Genomic DNA, 21,466 nt, shown 5'->3' on the forward strand with positions numbered 1-21,466 from the left:
TCGGGGACATGGGGTTGCACAATGACTATTCCTTGTTCTTGTAGTCAAATGGGCATAAAAGGGAATGAGTTCATCTGGGAGTGAAGCTTTTCCGGCTCCTACTGCACCGGATTTGGTTTTGTAGCGCTGTCATTTAGGCCCTGCCACAACTCTTGGATATGCTTCATGGTTTTCATTCTCTTCCAGGGTCTCCTGGGAGATAGTCTTCCATGGGTTAAAGCTGTTCCTTGTGTCGTTTTTTTATTTCAAAACTGCTATTGGCAGTCCTCAAACAACCTCCAGTAATGTTTATGCTTGTTGGTTCCGAGCACCTTAAAATTCTGTTAAGATTCTGCAGTATGGAATATGTCTTTGTCACTGATCCCATTTGCACGTCCAAACCAATCTGCAAGTCCTGCTGAAGCTCCTAATATCACATTTCATTCATTGCCAAATTTCAACCTCCCTGCCTCAGGAACCATGTGTCGATGATCTTGCCACCTTTAGTTCCCTTCAATACTGGTGCAAACACAAGAAAATAGGGTCAGGACGAGGCCACTCAGCCCCTCAAGCCTCTCCTGCCATTCTATATGACCATGGTTGATCTGCTTCAGGTCTCATCTCTTCTGTGCCAGCTGCCCACAGCCCTTATTCTGTTCATCTATCTCTACTTTAACTATCTCTGATGACAATGAACGACAATCTTTTTCAAAAAGTTTAATTCATGAAAAAAAGGGGGATTATGATAGATAACTTCAAGATGAAAACAAAGATAATTTCACATTTTCTGTATCATGTTTGGAAGATGGAGAAACATTAAATGAATTTTTATTGAATTTAGTATGCTTAATCGTATAATGAGGCTGGGACATTGCATTAGTTCAAATGACCTAAAAATGTTTTGCCACTGATTTTCATTTGTCCTCAGCATCTGATGCCTCTCGTGTCAGTGTCCAACAATAGTCGACCAGTGTTGATGAGATTCCAGTTGCCCTGATACCATTTTCCATGGTTGCAATGCCCCGGTGAAACCTTTCACCATGTTTGCCATTGACGGCACCAAGATCAACAGGGAAGAAGTCCAGGCACGAATGCAGAAAATGAATATTCAATGACATGTTGCTCTTCATAGCTTTGTATTCTTGAAGCGTGTTAAAAATATGACAGGAAATCACAAAAAAATAGGTTATATCTAAAAGACAGTACATGAGGAGAATGTTAATGTGATTTTTGTGGTCAGCAGCCCATAATCCAATAAAATACACCCAAAAATGTTCAGGAGGCAAAACTTCATTGTCCAGTGTGATCTAACTATCACCGTCTGGGGATGAATATTCTAGAGATTCGTTACTCTGAAAGAATAATTTTCTATGAACTTTGACTTTAAATGACCAGCCTCATGTTGTAATTATAAATATATATTGGAGTCTCCTTCTCTCCTTCTCCACATATTCCCATATCTGAAAACCAGTAAACAAGAACATGTGCAGATGCTGGAGTCCAGCAACAAAAGCGTTGGAGAAACTCAGCAGGTCATGCAGCATCCAGAAGAAGCCAAAGGCAGCTGATGTTTCGGGCCAGATCCCTTCATCAGGAGTGTCGAAAATCAGGCAGACGTCTGAATAAAAAGGTGGGGTGAGAGAGTGGAAGGGGGTGGAGCATAGGCTAACAGGTAAGAGGTAGGTGGAGGTGGGTGGGAGGGTAGAAGAGAAAGAAGCTGAGATGTTGGAGGGGGAGAGGGCAGAGAGTGCAGAAAGCACTTTGATAGAAGAAAGGGAAATGGGTAGGAAGGGAGATGGAGGGATGAAGGAAAAAGAGTGACTGGGGAGGGGGGGGTAACAAAAATTGAAGGTTGATATTAATTCCATCTGGTTGGAGATATCCAAGATGAAATGTGGGGTGCTATTCCTATAATTTGCTGTTGGCCTTAATTAGGCCGTACCTGAGGCCACAGACAAACTTGTCAGTGGGACAATGGTGTGTGGATTTGAGGTGGTCAATGAGAGGTTCTTGCTATTGTAATAATAGAGTGAAGGTACTTAACAAAACGATCTACCAGTGTGCATCCTGTCTCCCCAATGTACACTTTCAACCTGAGGCGACAAAAGCAAATATCAGTGGACATATGTGAAGTTCGGCGAGATGCCAGATGCAGGTTTTTTAAACAGAGTGGCGGGTGCCTGGAATGCATTGCCAGGGGATACTGTGGAGGCTGGTACGAGAGGAAAAGATGCTTAGACAGACACATGGATGTAAGAAAAATCGGGGTTATGGGTGTGAGGTTAAGGATTGTTGTGGTTTACATATGTTGGCACAACATTGTGGGCTGAAGGGCCTGTACTATGATGAAATGCTCTATGTTGGAGGAGACAGTAATTGATCTTGACAGATTCACAGGTGAAATGTCACCTCACCTGGAAGGAAGGATATCTGAAAGCTCCCCCCACCCCCCCCCCCTCCCCCACCCTCCAGTGGCTGTTCATGCTGGCCCTCCATTCTCCTGATGCATTCACCTTTAAAATAATCCTCTCCTACTTTGATGCCAATTCTGATCTTCGTACTTGTGCTGAACTCTCTTTTAATTTTCATGAGAACATAAAGAAATAAATCCAGGTTCAGGTCCTTTAGTCCCATGTGCAGACACTGCTATTCAATCTATAAATACCCTGGTAAATGGAACTTGTTACAATCAGAAAAGAATAATAGAATATATTATTGACATTTTTCCACCCATTGTGAGTCATCTGTCAGCTGCATTTTACTGCTTTTAACAATGTTATTAATTCTGGCCTTAGGCTCTGCCTAAATGTTTCCTGAAAGAATATTACACACCTTGGATCTGTCCCAAGTTGTGAGCTCTGCAGGGAGTCCCACGCTTTCAAACTGCATTTTTTTTAGTCCTGGCATCATTGAGTAAAGATCAAGCCAATGCAGAGCTTTTTGCTCTTAAAGAAATGGAGAATGCAGAGACATTTTTGGCTGCATATACATACATCAAAGGGTTTACTGACAAGGCAGAACACTTAACATATATAAATGAAACTCTCCAACCTCCTGCAAAAGAGTGTTTCTGCTGGTATTATTATTCCAAAACTGACATACTATGATTCCAGATACAACTTGGTAGAGGAATGCAGCAGATTGAGTGGCAGAGTGGTGACCGGGTAATGTGCTGTACACTGACATCAGCGGGACCCTTTCTGCTTGGCCTGCCCAGGAAGGTCTCATCTAAGACATGCTGGAATTATCAACCCTGCCATCCTTTAGGCAGCAATCTCCTGCCGTTACTTCACGGCTACCGACCAACGTAGTCTGCATTCGTAAAACTCAACGGCGATTAAAAATCATAGCCCAAATTTCAAATGAAGCAACTGCCATGTTGGCTGCAGCGGTCACATTTTAATGCCCTGTGGGTCACCTGTCAATGCTGCCTTTGTCAGCCACACTGATGCTCAGAGATAGAAAAGGTTCTTCACCATCCCAGCCTGGGCAGTGGCTGTGTTGGAGGGCCAGCATTGGAGGAACCACTGGCAAAGCTGAGAGCAAGGGTTGAGATTGGGTGATGGACAGGGAGAGGAAATCTAGAGACAAGACAGCAACCTCCTGCTCCTGCCTTCCCTTGCAGTGACAGCTCAACATCAGTTGCGGTACTGCCTTGGTATCCTGCAAGCCCCTTTGTAGAGGCATAGTCTTATGCAGCATGGAAACAGGTCTTCGGCCCATTATGTCTTTGTTGACCAAGGAGGATATTAAACTAATCCTATTTACCTGTGTTTGGTCCAAATCTCACTCAACCTTCACTACTCCCACTTGGCTGCATTTGGCCCAAATATCCTTAAATCTTCAGGAAAATTTGCTTGTGTTTCCCCCCAAATCTTTCTAAACCATCACTGCTCCCACTTGCCTGCGTTTTGCCCCCACCTCTTTAAGCCTTTCCGAAGCTTTGTTCACAATGGGGGTGTTTCTAGTGAGCCGGGAAAAGCGCGGTGATGCGAGGTAATGCAAGGTGAAGTGAGGTGATGCGCGGTGACACCTCGAATCTGGCCGCACTGTAAACACATCCGGTTGTGGTCGATGTGCGGCGATTCGAGGTGCTCCGGCGTCCTACTTTTGAGGTGGTCGATGCGGGGTGATGCGAGGGATGACCTCGCAGTGGAAACACCACGGGTGACTCACCGGAAGTCGCGATTTTTCACCCGTGGTTTTCAATTGCTTATCGGACTTCCTGGTCACCTCGCATCGCCCTGCATCACCTCGCATTACCTCGCATCACCCTGCATCACCGCGTACTCATCGCTCGGTAGAAACAGTTCGGGTAGTCCTAAAATGCGCGGTGATGCGAGGGACAAAAAATCGCAGTGATGCGAGGTGATGTGGGGTGATGCGAGGTGTCTTTAGTATAAACACACACAATAATCCACTGACTGTATGTCAACTGTCCGAGTTCACAATCCAGGTCTTGTACTGTAGGAGGCTTCCCTTGTCGCGTGAATGCAAAATGATGGGTCCCCAAAGGTATGCCAGCTTTAACCATATTTCTTGCAACATAGAAGAAGGCTTGTCAGCTCAAGAAATCCACGGTGATTGCCATTTTACCATAGATTTCCCCCGTCACCTTTTCTTCCCACATCCATATCAATTCCCCCAGATTCTATCACTCCCATTCTCCCCCACCCTTGGGGCAATTTACAGTGGCCAATTAACTGTCCTATGCCCATGTGAGAGGGCAGCACTCAGAGAAACCCCATGAGGTCATGAAGAGAACATGCAAACTCCACACAAACACTGAACCCAAGTCTCTAGATGTGTTATGACCTGCATCACTGTATAGTTAGGTGTAAAAAATAAATGACATCCTTCCTCACTTTCATATCTTGAAAGCAGAATAGACCATTGATCAAAACCATGACTATTTAGGACTATGCAGGATTTACTAATTTTACCAGCAAGTTCAATAAACGAGCAGTTCAATAATCGAGCAGTTCTATAAAGGGCATGGTGAGTGTAGCAGTTAAAAGAGTGTTAGTGGCTGTGATTCAAATCCACTGCTGTCTGGAAGGAGTTTGGTCAATCTCCCTGTGTCTGCGTGGGTTCCCTCTGGGTCCTGTGATTTCCTCCCACCCTGCAAAAAACATATGGGGTTTGTAGGTTAATTGATGTATTTGGGCACCACTCGCTCAAACTTCAATTTATTGTCAGAGTACAGACATCACATACAACCCCTGAGATTCTTTTTTCCTGTGGGACAGGCAGAATTTCTACTTATCGGTGACTATAAATGGTACTAAATAAAAAAAGATTTGTATTCCAAACAGAGAAAAGTAAATAAAGAAATAAATGCTAAACAAACTGTGCAAATATAGAAAAAAGTAAATATTCAGTATTAAGTAATGTGCAAATGAGTCCCTGATTGAGTTTGTTGTTGAGGAGCCCTGATGGCGGAGGGGGAGCAGCTGTTCCAGAACCTGGTGGTGCGAGTACTGTGGTACCTATACCTCTTTTCTGATGGCTTGTGGGCCGGAAAGGCCTGTTACTGAGCTGTATCTCTAAATAAAAATTAAAATCAAGCTGCCTATGTCTTAGAAGCGCTTCATTCCTTTAAATTTGCAAAGCCAATTCAGAATGCAAAAGCCAGCTGTCAGCATTCTTCTTGATGACTCTTGAAGAATACTTCAGGACAAGAATGATTGAAGAAACATGTCTTAACTTATAAAATTGCAGACTTTCAGTTAGTGTTTTGATTGATTGATAGGTTATTGGCTGAGTTTGGAACCTCTCTTGAGTGACCTTGCGTTTCCCAAGCTGAGGAGACTTGAGAGAGAATCTTTTACTCAGACTCAAACAATCAGTTAAGATAATCCCTGCATCTTAGGACTGATGAGTCCCTGTGTGGCAGGTAATAAAGAAAAAGACTACAGGAGACTACATTCACAAAGTTGAATAGGGCAGTTATAGCTGTGCTGATCAAAATTATGCTGTCAGAAAACTTTACAATCTCTCTGCCAGAAGCAGATTCAAAATGAATAAAGGCAAGTTGATCTTTTCTTTTATCTTTAGAAAAGGTTGCTGTCAGGTAGTCTTAGAATGCAGAGTCTTTTGCCCAAAATATTGGAATCAATAACCAGAAGACGTCGGTTTAAGGTGGAGGAGGGGAGAGACATAGCAGGAACCTGAGGGGTAACTATTTTTACAATGAAGGTGGTGAGTGTGTGGAGCGGGCTACAAAAGGAGATGGTTGAGGCAGGTAGTATTGCAATGTTTCAGAAAAAAAATTGGACTGATGCATGGATAGGATGGGTTTAGAAGAATATGGGCCAGTGGGTCTAGTGTGGGTCGGACATATTGGTTGGCACGAACAGGTTGGGCAGAAGGACCTGCTTCCACACTTAGTTACTCCTGGCTCTATCCTTTTATGTTTATTACCTCCTTTCCAGACTTGGCATTTTGTAGTAAAATGTAATTTATATTTTGTAGCTGGTGTATCTTACATAACTGTGTGGCTGCATCAGACAAGAATGTGGGTCCATCTGCATACTGTACTTATGTACATGACAATAAACATCATCTCTTAAATATCTGACTGGTCTTGTACCCACAATGTTTGAGTGGCCATTCAAGTCCATCTGGTTAATGGTACTTCCCAGGATTGATGGTGGAACTCAGAGCATCGAGCGGCATCAGTGGGAGAAAAGGGAAGGATCGATGTTTCGAGCCAAAACTCTTCATCAGGAAACTCGTCTTGCATCCAGTCTCAGGCTGAATTTGGCGACCTGTGCAAGGTCTACAGGAACCAAAAGTACGAAGTCTCCACCTCATAGTTATTGGATTCGAGAATTTGACTCAGGCTGCAGAGCAGAGACCACCAGAGCTTTATTTCAATTATAGGGTGTTTTTAATGGGTCAGTCCTCTTTGCTGAAAGGTTTATTAATGGAAGGTCAAACTGGTAGAAGGAGTTAGGTGACCATGATGACGAAAAGCATTTGATGAGCATGAGAGACACATCAGCAGTCACTGCGGAAAAAAGCACCTGAAACCTTTATCAGGCATCAGCTGATTTGCAAAGTAAACTGGCAGACAAGATACCTCAGCTGTTAAAGCATAGCAACATGATCTAAAGACAAAAAAAAAAGGGATTTGGAAGCACATGAATATGGTAAAATGTGCATCATAATAAACTGATTGTCATTGTCAAAAAGCTGGAAGGGCTCAGCAGGTCAGAGTGCATTGGCAAAGAGAGGGAGAGAGAAACAGAGACGAGGCTTTGAACCTGTCACCTGGAATTATGACGTTATGCATTCTGAAGACGTTATGCATCCACCTGTTTCAGAATTGTGGAGCTACAAACCATGGACACAGGCTCTTCAGCCCAGCTCCTCCATACGGAGGAGGGTGCCTATCAGACCAAGTGCCATTTCCTCTCACTTTTCCCGTAACCTTTTTTTAAATCCATGTACCTGTCCAAACATCATTTAAAATATTGTGGCGGCGCACATCTCTCGTGGCGAACCGGCCCCACTTGTATTGCCGCGCTGGCGGGGCAGCCGCGGGAAGATGGCGCCATCGGGGGACCTCAGTGGCTCGTGGCTTAGGCCAAAGTGCACGCGCCTTGGGCAAATGGGATGACGTCACTGCCAGCATGCTGGCAGAGCTCACGCCGCCCTTAAAGGGCGCGTGCGAAGTTTGAATAAGCCAGTTCAACTGAAACCCCTCAGCGTCCTGTGGTGTGTTTCAGAGATAGCGGCACCCTCTACAATATCATTATTTCACCTGGCCTCTTCAGCTTCTACTGGCAGCTTTTTTCATGTAAGAAAGAGGTGACGCTCAGGTTCCTTTTAACTCTTTCCCCTCTCACTATAAACCAATACTCTTTAGTTTTAGACTCCCCAACCTTGGGAGAACAACTGTGACCCGTTCACCTTTCCTCTGCCATTTGTTATTTTATGAGCCCACCTCACTGACAAAAGGCAAAGGAGGAAAAACCCAACACCCAACCCCAACCAACCAATTTTCCCCTGCAACCGCTGCAACCGTGTCTGCCTGTCCCGCATTGGACTTGTCAGCCACAAACGAGCCTGCAGCTGACGTGGACTTTTTACCCCCTCCATAAATCTTCGTCCGCGAAGCCAAGCCAAAGAAGAAGAAAGAAAGATAAGGTTCTATATAACGCTCTGTGCCTCTTGACCTGAGACATTAAATCTGTTGACCTCGCTGCAGGCGCTGCCTGATCTGCTGAGTAGTTCCACCATTTTCTGCCTGTATCGTGCTATGAAGGCCAGCAGGAGAGCGTGATTCAATGAGATCTGAAAATGGCAGCCTTTGATTTCAAGGCAGCATTGCAGTTGCAATGTTAAAATCAGTAAAAACAAATCTTGATGCATTCGGTGCACGCTGAAATGCCAGCAGCTTCTTAAATGCAGAAAGTGTGAGGTAGTACACGGCCTTCTATAGACAGAAGTATTGCCAATTTAAAACTTACTTTTGTTGTTGGACCTGAACTGTAATCGAAGACCTGGGATGAATGGGCATAGATGTTTTGGCCCTCCAAAAAACAGATCCAAAGAATTTCTGCATGGGGGAATGACAGGCTGTGTCACAAGACTGACTTCATCCACAGGCCCTATGGAGTGAGGATGATTTGCTTTCCCTCCGGTTCTGAGGCCAGTGAGGGGTGAAGATGGGATGGGATTGGTGGGTCAGCCATGGATAGGATAGACAGGCGGGGGTGGGGGGTGGGGGTTGAAAGGAGGTGCACTTCTGCCATTTACTCAGGGATTCTGTGAGCTTCTGATAAATGGACGTGAGGCTCTGCAAGCCCAATTGCTCTTTCTTCATTTTGAGGCCTAGGAAGTGGAGTTTCTGGACAAAAAAAAGGAAACAATGAAGGATGCCCAACAGCTGAGACAGGATCTAAATGACATAACTTGCTATAAACATAAACACTGTACAGTAGGAAATAGCAAAGTTCATTCCCAGACAAACTCAATGCCTTCTAATCCAATTCGACCAAAAGAAGCAAGGAAGAACCACCGCTGAGTACTGCCATGTCCCCGATGATACTCTTCTCTCTGTATCCGAGGAGAATGTGCGAGCTGCCTTCCGGAGGTGAATCTGAGGAAAGCGTCCAGTCTGAATGGAGTACTTAGCCGAGTATTAAAAATCAGTGCTAATCAACTTGCCAATGTATTCATAGATATCTTCAACATCTGGCAAGGTGTGGAATCCACCTGTTTCAAACAGGCATCAATCGTACCGGTGCCCAAGAAGAGTGTGGTAACCTGCCAAAATAACAATCAGTCAGTGACACTTACATCAACAGTGATGAAGTGTTTTGAGAGGCTGGTGATGAAGCAGATCAGCTCCTGTCTGAGCAGCGAAATCGATCGTTCTAATTCGCCTATCGTAGCAACAGGTCCATGATGTTTGTCATCTCACTGGCTCAACACAAAGCCCTGGAACACCTGGACAGCAAAGATACAGACATTAGATGCTCTTTATTGACTACAGTTCGACATTTAACACCATCATCCCCTCAAAACTAATCAGCAGATTCCAAGACTGGGGAGTTAATAGTTAAATGTGATTGAATCATGGATTGGATCATGGATTTCCTCACCTCCAGACCACAATCAGTGAGGATTAGTAAGAACATCTCCTCCACAATCTCCATCAGTACCAGAGCACCATAGGGCTGGATTCTTAGCCTCCTGCTCTACTCATTTTACACCTATGACTGTGTGGTTCAGTACGACAGCAACACCATCTATAAATTCACTAATGATACCGTGGTAGTGGGTTGTATAAAAAGGGGCAATGAGCTATCATACAGGGGGGAGATTGAAAACGTGGTCGAATAGTGCTTCAACAACAACCTTGCACACCAAAACCAAGGAGTTGATTGTAGACTTCAGGAAGGGGTGGAGAAGGTGAACAAATTTAAGTTCTTGGGAGTCACTATCTTGGGGGATCTTTCTCTCCAAGTGGCATTATGAAGAAAGCAGGTCAGTATCTCTACTTCCTCAGGAGTTTGCGAAGGTTTGGCATGACTTCGAAAGCCTGGCAAATTGTGTGGTAGAAAGTGTGCCGACCAGCTGCATCACATTATGGGGACACCAATGCCCCTGAGCGTTATGCCCTGCAAGGTAGTGGACAGAGCCCAGAATATAATGGGTAAAACCCTCCCAACCACTGAGAACATCTACAGGGAACACTGCCATCGGAGAGCAGCGGCAATCATCGAGGATCCACACCACCTAGCACATACTCTGTTCCCGTTGCTACCATCAGGAAAGGCACCAACCACCAGGTTCAGGAACAGCTGCTACCCCTCCGCCATCAGGCAAACTCAATCAGGAACTTTTTAAGGACTCTTACTTGTGCGCTTTATTGATATTTTTTTCTTTCTCTGTAGTGCAAAGTTTACATTTCTTTATTTGTTTGCATTTCTATATTGAGTCAGGTTTTCTGTACTGCTAATTAGTGGTAATTCTGCATCACCGACAAGAAAATGAACCTTAGGGTTGTATGTGATGTTGTGTATGTACTCTGACATTAAATCTGAAATCTGATGAGTTAGAGATTCCTACTTCATCACTGCGGAAACAGTCTGGCACAGAAGACAGCTGCACAAGATATTGACTAGACCACCCTTGGAGTGTTGTGTGTAGACCTGGTCACCCAGGAAGCAGGAGGATATGATTAAGCTGGAAAGAGTGCAGAAAGATTCACAAGGATGTTAGTGGGATGGGCAGGCTTGAAGCATAAGGAGTGGCTGCAAACACTGGTAGATTTCTCTCTGTGGAGCGTAGGTGGCAGACAGGGAATAAATAATAGAGGTTTATAAAATCACAAGGGGCAAACACAAGATAATTCATAATTCTTTTCCTCAGAGTTGGGGATTCTAAAACGAGAGGGTTAGGTTTAAAAGGGACCTGAGGGGCACCTTTCTCACACAAAAGGTGGTGGTTGTATGGTATGAGCCGCCAGAAGAAGTGGGAGAGGTGGGAATAATACAGCATTAAACAGAAACCTCTAGATGCATGGATAGGAAAGGTTTCAAGAGGTACTCCTTTGGCTTGGCTTCGCAGACGAAGATTTATGGAGGGGGTAAAAGTCCACGTCAGCTGCAGGCTCGTTTGTGGCTGACAAGTCCGATGAGGTACTATATGAGCTGAAATGGGAGTGGCTTGCTGGGCATGGACAAGGTAGGTCAAAGGGCCTGTTTCTATGATTCTGTAGCACCTGATGACAAAAGTATGATCCAACAACTGCTGGAGAGCTGTGGTTGCAAGAATCACTAAGGCTAATTCCTTGAACACCCTCACACAGCCCTGAGGGAGGACTTGCACCAGAAGGATTTCAGCAATTTAAGAGGACATCTCACCAACAGCTTCTCAATTCTGTCCATCCTCTGAGTAAATACAAAACAAATATATTTAATGCAGCCATATTGGAAGAAGCACATATCACAGCTGTTCTATCAGAATTTAAAGTTGGGTTTCCCATTATCCACTAGGCCAATAATACAATTTACAACTTCATCTTAAGTCCCTTGAGCCATCTCCTTCATTTGTCTCCTGTGATGCATTTGATGGAAGATTTTATTTAGGCAGCACTCCGAGCCAAGAAACACCCATTAAAATAAATCAGTAAAGTTTACGGCTAAAGTTTAGATGGTCTAAGATAAAACGATAAAAATTTTACATTCTATACTAAGTGTGTCACTTCTTTTAAACTTCAGTAAAAATGCTCACTTTTTAATGTTAAAACTCTTCTTTGTCTGCTCAGTTCCAATTCCAACTCCAATTTACCCACGCAAAGGTGACTTAGAGATTGGGGATTGTGGGGGTGATGGGATTAGAGAGATAAAATAAGATTTTACCTAAGATTAGAGTCCCTTTGAGTTTGGAAGAACATAAGGTGAAGCAGGGACAATATTTTCTCTGATCAGTATGCCTACTTTAGAACTAGGGGGGCTCAAAAAACTCTCAAAATAATAATAGGATGGCCATTCAGCAAGGAAGAGAAAGAAGTTGTCTTCATCAAGAGGGTGATGAATCTCTGGGCAAATTAAATTCTTCCCTCAAGGACTGTTGAAGATCAGTCACTAGGTGCATAAAGTGTGCATTGTGGTACTGTTATCTTACACATCTGTGTGGCTGCAGCAAGTAAGAAATTTGGTACGTCAGCACCGTTTGGTATGATAGAGCACGGTAGAAGGCCCTTCAGACCCATGCTGCCCAATTACACCAATTAATTTACCAACCCTGTATGTTTAGGGAGAAAACTGGAGTACCAGGAGAAAACCAATGCAGGTGACAGGGAAAACATACAAACTCCTTACAGACAGTATCAGATTCGAACCCAGGTTTGCTGATTCTGCAATAACATTGCCTTACTGCTATCTTCTGTACATGGCAATAAACTCTCCTACACATAACATAAGAAGTGTAAGAAGCAAACTGAGTGTAGGCCACAAGCCCCTCAAGTCTTAGCTGACATTCAATAAAATCATGGCTGATCTCCCACCTCAATGACTTGTCCCACATCCCTTCACTTTCCCATTGTATACATCTATCCACCTCATTTTCCGTCAAGCCCTGGGGTAGAAGACTCCAAAGATCTACATTAACTAAGTGAAAACATTTCTCCTCATCTCCATGCCCTTAGTCTGAGACTGACTCCATGTTCTAGACTCCTCAACCTGAGCCTTTTAAGAATGCTGCACTCTCCAGTGGAATCTCCTCTCATTCTTCTCAAGCTCATAGAAGCCTAGGCTATGTAATCTCTCCTCGAATTACAGGTCCACCACCCCAACAAACCTTACCTCTATTTTTCCTTTCGCAAAGACCAAACATGTACACAATACTACAGGAGCAGACTCGCCAATGCCTTACAGAATTGTGGTCAGAATACTTTCAAAATAGAGTCCTATAATTTTCTGGGATATTAGAAGAATCAAGAGATAAGGGGTATTCGAACAAATTTGGGAACCGTACATGGAACACAACAGAGAGGGCCTACCGCGGACCTCCACCCCCTAAAATTATGACAAAATGACTTGATCCAGTGTGTAAAAGTAGATGACACAATTTTCTTGTTTATTTTCATTGTGTGATGACATTGTTTAATGGGTTTATTGTATTGTATATGTTGAACGTTTAGTGGGTAGGGAGGGGGGTGGGAAGGAGGGAGGGAGGGAGGGGGGAAAAAGGGGAGAAAATGACACTGTGTATATTCAAGAGGGAAATGTTTGTGTGTATTTTGGTTAATATGGTTCACAGTGTGAAAAATAATTTAAAAAAAAAAGAGATAAGGGGTTAATGCAGGAAAGTAGCATCAAGTTAAACAATGATTGAAAAGTGCGGGGTTTCATCTGCGTAGTGAGAAAGTGAGACAGCGAAGATTAGGAAACTGAACTTCGCGAACCGGGGATATTCTTTGAGCGAGCAAGAAATAAGGAGCGTCGTTTATTTCAGGTTTAAAAGGTGATGGACGCTGATGCAGAACCGATGCTGTAACATATAAAACGAGTTAGATTGAATGTTTTTGAAGACATCGCGTTTATCCATGTTACAGAACCACCTGCAGCAAAGGACAGCCAATTTGAAGGTCTCAGTATATCCTAAAGAAAATCACGAGTTCGGTGTTGCAAGAATCGCAGCTCTGCATTTCCCTTCACGACTGGAACCTGTGTGTTGGTTGCCCTGAGCACCCTCTTTACTAATTCATGAGCCAGAGGGAGGCAGTTGCTCAGCTTTCAGAACGGCTTCTCATAGCTGCACACAAAGGCCAAACAGAGAATGTTGTGCAGCTCATCAACAAGGGGGCCAAAATAGCCGTCACTAAGGGGAGTCACGTGATGGAGTAGTGGCCGGACGGTGAACTCCAGCCCTCTCCAGAAAAGTCGGGAAAAACAAAGGAAAACACAAAGGCACAGAAATAAAAGTTACAGAAAAGTGAGTATAAAGGTGGAAAGAAGATGGCGACAAAAAAAGAAAAATCGAAAGCAACGGTAAGAAGAGAGGAAGAGAAGACAAAGGAGGAAAAAGGTGAAGGCTTTACCTGTCCGAAGAGGCCCGCTGCGGAGAGAGAAACCCGCTCCCTCAGGTCAGTAAATAATGGACTACAAAAATGGCTCGCTGAGCCGAGTAAAAGTGCGCAACCGCGCATGCGCGAGGAATCGCGCATGCGCGATGCGAATGAAAAAAAACACACCGACGGGAGGGGGGACCAGCTGGGGAGTCGATCTCCACAGCCGGCAACGACAGCTGCAGAACACCTGCAGCAAGAAGAGACCACAGAAGACAATAGAAACAAGAAAGAAGAGAAGGAAAGGGCACCAAAGAAACAACAGATGGTCAACCCAGAGGAAGAAGAAGAGGAAGAGGAAGAGTACAGTGAAATAGAAGAAGAAAAGAAAGGCAAGATAAAGGATATACTTTCTCTTATTAAAGGATACATGGAGTCATTTAAAGAATGGCAAACACAGGAATTTAATGATTTAAGAAAAAGAATAAACAACACAGAAGAGAAAATGAATAAAATAGAGATGACCTTAACAGAAATGGGAAAGAAAATGGACAAGATGGAAGAGCGGGCAGTAGCAGCAGAAATGGAGGTAGAAGACTTAAAAAAGAAATTGGAGGAATCTAATAAAAAAAGCGATAGAGACACAAGAACTACTAGCTCAAAAAATAGATACAATGGAAAATTATAACAGAAGAAATAACATAAAGATAGTGGGCCTTAAGGAAGATGAAGAAGGCAAGAATATGAGGGAGTTTATAAAAGAGTGGATCCCTAAGACCCTAGGATGTCCAGAACTACAGCAAGAAATGGAAATAGAAAGGGCACATAGAGTATGGGCCTCTAAACCACAACCACAACAAAAACCAAGATCTATTGTAGTAAAATTCCTAAGATATACTACAAGAGAAAAGGTACTGGAGAAGACAATGGAAAAAGTAAGAGAGGGCAACAAACCACTGGAGTATAAAGGGCAAAAAATCTTCATTTATCCAGATATAAGTTTTGAACTCCTAAAGAAGAGAAAAGAGTTCAATACAGCAAAGGCGATTTTATGGAAGAAAGGGTATAAATTTATACTAAAGCATCCAGCGGTATTGAAAATATTTATTCCAGGACAACAAAACAGACTATTCTCGGATCCAGAAGAAGCACGAAAATTTGCAGAACAATTACAAAAATAGACTGAGGGAGGAAGACGGGTAATGAGAGTTAAAATGATCACGATTGATATGTATGTGGGTAAAGACAAAAATAGACTGAGGGATGAAGACGGGTAATGAGAGTAAAAATGATCACGATTGATATGTATGCGGGTAAAGAGGTATAAGAGTGAATAGAGACAATGTGCATACGTGAATGTATCTGTACTTAGAGGAAAATATAGATAGTATAGACAAGAATTAATAAGGGAAGGTAATGGAATAGAGAGAATAAGGAGGGAATTAAAAGAGTGACCTTTGTGACATATGAAAAGTGAAATCTTTTCTGGGGGGGGGCGGGGTGAGGGGAAATAGCGGTCACTGCAAAATCAGTTGACGCTTGCGAGTGGATTCGCAAATCCAAATGGAGAGGGGAGATGTGGTTGTCCGACAAGGGATAAAGGACAACTCAGGAGGGGAAGGGGAGATTGGGGATAAATAAGATAGAAATAGGAGAATAAGGAAAATGTTGGATGTTGTAGGAATGTTGTCTTATAAAGAGTTGAAAATAAGAAAACAGAAATGGAAAAGGAGGAAAGGTAATGATGGAAAAACGGAAAGAGAAGATAAACAAAATATAAAAGGGCTACGCTGAACTACATGACTAAATATTAATGGAATACATAACCAAATTAAAAGGAAGAAACTACTAAATTTAAATGAATAAATGTATTCCATTAGAAAAAATAACATATAGGTTAAGAAATAATATTGAAATATTCGAACAAGTATAGGAGCCTTACATTAAATACAATAGCGAAAACCTACCGGGGAAAAACATCACCTAAGTTGATGGAAGGAGAAGGAAAGAAAAGAATGGACTCAGTAGAATTTCTGGTGTATTTTTGTTGAATGACAACATTGTCTGACTGGCTTAATGCAACCTAGATTGTATACCTAAAATGGATGAGAGGGCGGGGTGCGGGGGTGGCTTGGGAGGAGGGGGGGGGAGAAAAAGTCACTGTATATGTGTGAAAAAGAAATAGTGTATATCATGGCTAATGTGATTTATGGTGTGAAAAATAAAAAATTTAAAAAAAAAGTTAAACAATGATTATTGTTATTGAACAGCAGAGCAAATACAAGGGGCTAAATGCCCCCCACCCCCCCCCCCCACCATTGCTGCCTCTATTTCATACATTTTAAACATCTGAGAGCAAAGAGGTTAAGCTGCAACTGTTCAGGGTTTTGTGAAGCCACATCTGGAGTGCTGCACGCAGTTCTGGCCTCCTTAACTGAGAAAACATCAAGTAGCCTTGGAGGTTACGCAAAACAGGTTCACCAGGTTGATTCTGGAAACGGTGGCTGGGGAGGGCGGTGGCTGGGGAGGGCGGTGGCTGGGGAGGGCGGTGCCTGGGGAGGGCGGTGGCTGGGGAGGGCGGTGGCTGGGGAGGGCGGTGGCTGGGGAGGGCGGTGGCTGGGGAGGGCGGTGGCTGGGGAGGGCGGTGGCTGGGGAGGGCGGTGGCTGGGGAGGGCGGTGGCTGGGGAGGGTGGTGGCTGGGGAGGGCGGTGGCTGGGGAGGGCGGTGGCTGGGGAGGGCGGTGGCTGGGGAGGGCGGTGGCTGGGGAGGGCGGTGGGGGATATTTAGCCTATGAGACTGAGTCACCTGCAACTACTTGCTGGAATTCAGAAGAATGAGAGGGGATCTCAGAGAAATAGACAATAATGAAAGGAGTAGATAACATAGAGGCAGCAAAGTTGTTTCCACTGATAGGTGAGATGAGAACGGGGATATAGCCTCAAGGTTCGGGAGAGAGATGAGGAGAAACTGCTATTCCCAGACAGTAGTGAATCGGTGGAATTTTCTGCCCAAGGAAAATTGTTAGAAGCTGCCTTTTTTTTTATAGTTAGGGTAAATGAAATTTGGCTTTTTCCACTGAGTTTAGGTGAGATACAAACAGAAGACATGGATTAAGGGTAAAAGGGACAAGTTTAAAGGGAACATTAAGGGGAACTTGTTCACACAGAGTGTGGTGGGAGTGTGGAATGAGCTGCCAGCTGAGGTGGTGAATGTGAGCTCAGTTTTCACATTTAAGAAAACATTTGGACAGATACACAGATGGATGGGAGGGATGTGGGACTAGGCAGAATAACAGTTTGACAGAGAGAAGGGACGAAGGGCCTGTTTCTGTGCGGTAATGTTCTACGGTTCTCTCTTTAAAACTTAGTTCGATAGATTTTTTGCATACTAGGTAAATAACAGGTAACGGGGAAAAGGCAGATAGGTGAAGCTGAGTCCACGGCCAGATTACCCACGATCTTACGAATAACGGAGCAGGTTTGACTGGCCAGATGATTGACTCCGGCTCCTATGTCCTTTTGCTACCTTTTGAACAGCATAATAAATGGGAAGGCAGCAACAACAAATGATGATGGACCTGAAGGAAGCTAGCTTGCACCTGCCTACCTGCCTACAGTATATGATCATAACTATTGCACCCCTGAGCATGTTACTGTTCTGCCTTTGAAGTGTATTTATTGTTGAGTTGGAGGAGGAAAACAGCTGTCAGTTTGAATTCAATGTAAGGAATTGTTTTTAAATGTGTCCAGGAGCAGTTTTATTCCTTGAACACTAAAATGCAGACAATGCCATTAACCTGAAATATGTTCCTGTTTCTCTCTCCTCAACTGCATTTCCATCTTTAGCTGGTTTTATTGGAGTTGTACAATGAACTCACATAACCTACATAAAACATTAGTTTCTATGGTAGCGGAACTCCTCCTACTCCACGACTTCTAACATGAAGAATTCCCACAATGACTAACCCATCCTTGTATCATTTTTCCAACAAACTTCAGAATTTTATTTTTAGAAAACCAAAGAACGCCTGCATGCACTCAATCTGATACTGAACACTGGCAACACCAGTAACACTCATCAGGTCCAGGCAGCATTCCGAGAAGAAGAATCCAGAGATGAACTTTTCTCACAACTCTCTTCTCCCCAGATGTCAGGCCAGTTGTCCTGATATTTAGAATGAACAAGGAAATGAGTTTGTCTGAACTTCTAAGCAGCAAAGGAGATGTTCTGGGTTCAAGTTCAGCACCTCACTTGGCCCATCATTGTTACAGGTTTCCTTTTTTAAATCTTCTGAGGCAGTCCCTTTGGATCATGGGATATTTGCTGAATTTAGTTCAGCTGGCCCAACAGGCTTTCACGCTGATCAGTACCATCAAGGGTGTTTGAGCTAAAACTCAGCCTCTCTCTCTCTCTCTCTCCACAGATGCTGCCTGATTTGCTGAATGTTTCCAGCATTTTTTGTTTTGATTTCAGATTTCCAAAACAACACTTCCTATTTTTTTTTTCAAATTTTCACACTTTCTTGTTGAGGTGGCTTAAATTTACAAGTTTTCCCAACAAGGGATCTCAACATTGTTTCACTGCATAGCGCCATTGTAAGGAATGTTTCATGAAACTCACTTCAGGTTCAACTGAAACATTGAACAATTATTGAAGAAGTATCAAGGCTGGTGGTGTTCAGATCAGTGAGCTGACTAAATTGTGAAAAGCAAATTGCCAGTGACATGGTGTAAAAACTAATTATGAAGGCCACATTCAACAATGTCACCAGAGGTTTCACGCTAGTGATTAATGAGAGAGAAGAGCAGGTCTGTGCCTTATCAGGGTCAGACAAATCTTCTCCAGTGACACTCTCAGGCGAGAGTGCGAAGAAATTTTGTGAGAGTTTAAAGAATTAAGCGGAAGTCCTCAGTTCAGGACTGAAGTAGGTATTCTCCGACAAGACTTTAAAAGAGTGAGGGTTTCAGAATGGCACCATGGAGTGGCATCCTAAGGTATGATTTTGAGGTGAACCTCTACCCAAAATCTGAAGTCGTAGAGCCGTGGAGTCACGCAGTTATATAGCACATAAACAGGTCTTCAGCTCAACTCATCCATGCTGACCAAGTTGTCTACATAAGCAAGAAGCATTTCCCTAAATCTGCCCTACTCCTGCACCTGTTTTTCTGTGATTGTGCAAATCTTCAAATGATCAAAGTAAACCTACTTAAATCCACCCTCAAATTAACCTGCCATAAAGTAAACCAACTTGTTGTTGAGTGAGGTTACAGTTCAGAGGCAGACCCATGTAAGCAAGAGCAGAAAAGGCTGCAGTGTTTTCTGTCTACATAGTCCACCTCCATTCATTGCATTGTCAAGGCAGATTGAATTTCATCCTCTGATTCTGCTCTGGTCCATAACCATCACGCCCAAGGGGAACAGAACAAATAATAGCCACATGGAATATGTTAGAATTACACCAATGTGCTAAAGAAACAGGTATCTGCAGCATATTTGTAAATGCTGAGTTTCACCAGCACATTGCACCTGACTCCAACATCTGCAGATTTTCTTGTGTAAGAGAATATTTTGGCCCAGCTAGATCCAGTTAAGATGGTGATTTTAATATGTCTGATCAAATGAAGTTGAGAAATAAAAACAATCCTCTCTGATAGCTCACCCAGCAGGCAAACCCTTGCCAATGTCATTTGCCATGTCATTGGACTGGGCAATCAAGTCACCTGTGTCAGGTAAATTCTCTTTCACAAAGCCAGACGAGAAAGCTGTTGAAATTCCTCCCTTCCTGTCTCAGCCCCTGCCTGTAAAATCAATACAAGGTGGCATTCCTGTTTGCCACATCAGCTACCGTCATGAGGTTTTTTTTTGGCAAAGGAATGCTGCAACCTTGTGCCCAAGATCACGGAGGCTGAGCTCACCAAGGAAGCAAGTTTCCTCCCATGAGTCTGCGACAGAAACAATCCTGAGGAGTGGGGGAGGTCAGAGGTACGAAGATGCCTGCCAAGAGTACACTTTATTTGCGTTATTAATGGTTACCAATTTGCTTCTCTGTACTGGAGCATTGTCAGCAGGAAAATGAGTACCGGTAAGTAATCTGTCAGAGTTCATCAAATTCATTCTCCCTCAACTTATCTTTTCATGAAGTTGTGACTTCAAGCTGATGTAATAATTGAAATGGCTACAATTGCACTGGCACTTTGACGAGAATACCGAACGCCTCATGCAGGAAGAACTTTTTCACAGACTGTCCCACAGTTTCACAGCCCTCCAGAAGACAAAGTCCTTTTCTTTCAATATTCAGACTTTGCTCTGATGAGAATCAGGATGACAGCAATGCCTTCTCCAATTTCTACAAAGCAGCAGAAAATTGACAGGAGAATGATAACTAAGGAGTCACGACAATGAACTCCAGCTCACTGTGCAGGTGAGCTCCCTCAAGAATACCTGTCAATCATTTCCTTCCTAAAATTGACTTTGGACTGTCAATAATTGGGATGGAACTAAGTGAGCCTAATGCACAGATTAACTGCCAAGTACTGAAATAAAATCACAGTTCTGGCATGGATAGCAAAGGCAAGCGCTAATCTTGAATAGCTACCTTAAAAACAGCAGCAAATCTCCCTCAAAATATTTAACTGTGTCTGCATCAAAATTCCAGAGGAGTATTGGGAACAGGGACCATTTCTGTAGTTTGCGCACACCTTTGAATGAAGTTCTCCCACTTGGAAGAGGCCACTGATCTATCGCATTGCCGAGGAGCAGCAGGGTGGAAAACATGCATGGCATTGGGAGAACGGTAGCATACGGGTGAAGTAAAACATGAAAATCTGTAGATACCGTGTAGAAGCAAAAATGCAATGCTGGAGAAACTCAGCAGAATCCTTTATATAGCAACTGACGTTTTGGGCTTGAGCCCTTTATTAAGCAGGGTATGATTATGTAGGTGAAGATGGTGGTCCTCTGCATTCCTCTGTGTCATTGAATGTATGCATATCTTTCCAAGCACCTCAGTTCAACTCAATGAAGTACACTTTTCAACAGTGGAGGAAGCCGGAGCATCTGGAGGAAATTCACACAGACACGGGGAGAACATGCGAACTCCTTACAAACAGCACGGGATTTGAATCCCATTCCCAGTTGCTGACACTGCAAACAGCATTGCGCTACGCTCTCTCCTGCCTTCTCACCATCACTTTTTATGCCCTTACTAATCAAGAACCTATCAACCTCTGCTTTAAATCAACAAACCCCACAGCCTCACCACCCTCTAGCAGAAGAAACCTCTCCTCATCACTGCTCTAAAGGGATGCCCTTTTATTCCGAGGCTGTGCCCTCTGGTTCGAGACTCTCCCGCTACTAGAAACATTTTGTCCATGTCCACTCTGTCCAGCCCTTTCAATAATCGGTACACTTTGATGAACCCCAGCAAGTATAGGCCCAGATCCGACAAACACTTATCAA

At 43.6% G+C, this 21,466-nt stretch overlaps 1 long non-coding RNA gene across 1 annotated transcript in view; it reads right to left on the reverse strand.

Moving 5' to 3' along the window:
• Positions 1 to 4,891: 4,891 nt before the first annotated feature.
• Positions 4,892 to 21,466, reverse strand: part of LOC138745829 (uncharacterized) — a 95,761-nt gene continuing 79,186 nt past the window's right edge. Inside the window, exons 2-3 of the long non-coding RNA XR_011346530.1 lie at positions 9,289 to 9,438; positions 4,892 to 5,101 (exon numbers count right to left, since the gene is read on the reverse strand). This is a non-coding gene — a long non-coding RNA (uncharacterized lncRNA). The remainder of the gene's footprint in view (positions 5,102 to 9,288; positions 9,439 to 21,466) is intronic.

The sequence above is a fragment of the Narcine bancroftii genome, chromosome 11, assembly GCF_036971445.1.
Source record: "Narcine bancroftii isolate sNarBan1 chromosome 11, sNarBan1.hap1, whole genome shotgun sequence".
NCBI lineage: Eukaryota > Metazoa > Chordata > Chondrichthyes > Torpediniformes > Narcinidae > Narcine > Narcine bancroftii.